This window comes from Dichomitus squalens (genome assembly GCF_000275845.1).
Source record: "Dichomitus squalens LYAD-421 SS1 unplaced genomic scaffold DICSQscaffold_155, whole genome shotgun sequence".
Classification (NCBI taxonomy): domain Eukaryota; kingdom Fungi; phylum Basidiomycota; class Agaricomycetes; order Polyporales; family Polyporaceae; genus Dichomitus; species Dichomitus squalens.
In genome coordinates, this window is record NW_006767037.1 from 3,828 (window position 1) to 5,294 (window position 1,467).

Below are 1,467 nucleotides of genomic sequence, written 5' to 3' on the forward strand. Positions count from 1 at the left end.
CCAGTCTCGGGTTTGCCGTACGGAGGTGGCTTGACGAGGGTTAGACGTCCCCGTCCGCTGGTCTGTACCACCTTGGTGTCCTTCCGGGTGGCGTCCTTGATTCGCAGCAGTAGATCATCAGTGACAGCTCGAATAAACACCCCGTCATTTAAGACGACAACGTCCTCGTTGTCATGCTTTCCGTTCACATGGTCAGGGCGGCGGGACAGGGCGTCGGCTTGGGTCAAGGTTTTCCCGGCATGATGGTGGATTTCGAAGTGAAACTGGCCTAGGAACGCACTCCATCGGGCCTGGCGTCGGGTGAGCTTCTGTGCGGACCGCCAGTAGGTGAGGTTCTTGTGGTCCGAGATGACCTGGATGACGTGGGGGGATCCTTCAAGGTAGTGCTGCCAGGTCTCGAAAGCGCGGACCACTGCGAGGAGCTCCTTGTCGTAGATCTGATAGTTGCGCTCCGCAGGCGAGAGGGCATGAGATAGGTACGCTACCGGCATCCAGTCTTGGTTGGCGTTCCGTTGGCGGAGGACGGCCCCGGTGGCGAACATAGAGGCGTCACATTCAATTTGGAAGGCCGCGGAGGGGTCCGCCATGCAAAGAATGGGCTTCTGCTGGAACAGGTTGCGAAGTGTGTCGAAGGCAACCTGACATTCGGGCGTCCATTGAAAGGGTAGGTCTTTCCGGGTGAGTTGTGTCAGCGGCCGAGCGATCTTGCTGTAGTCACGGATGAAGCGTCGGTAGAAGTTGCAGAATCCGAGGAAGCTCTGGACTTGTTTGACGGTGGTGGGTACCGGCCAGGCGCGGATGCCGTCGAGCTTGATGGGGTCCATGCCGAGTGATCCTTCGCGAATGATGGTGCCGAGGAACTCGACCTCAGCAGCGTCGAACACGCACTTCTCGCGCTTGAGGAACAGGTCCATCTCGATGAGACGCTGAACGACCCGCTGCGTTCGACGGTGGTGGACGTCCGGGGTCTTGGAGTATATCAGAATGTCGTCCATGTAGATGACGATCCATCCCTCTGCGATCATGTCCTTGAAACCGTCATTCATCATTGCTTGGAACGTCGCCGGGGCATTGCATAACCCGAAGAACATTACGGTCGGCTCGTAGAGTCCGAGGGGGGTCTTGAAGGCCGCCTTCCACTGATCACCGTCTTTGATGCGGACATTGTTGTACCCCGCACGGACGTCCAACTTTGTGAAGTACTTGGCCCCTTGCAACTGGTCGATGAGATCGTTGATCAGGGGGAGGGGGTAGACGTTCTTGATCGTGCCGGAATTGAGGTAGCGGTAGTCCTGGACGGGCCGCATGGAACCATCCTTCTTGTCCACGAAGAAGAAAGGAGATGCCATCGGTGAGGTGGATGGGCGGATGTACCCCTTGGCTAAGTTCTCATCGATGAACTTCCGAAGTTCCTGCATCTTGAGCGGGGACAGGGGGTACAGCTTGCAGTCCCGAGGTTTGAAGTCC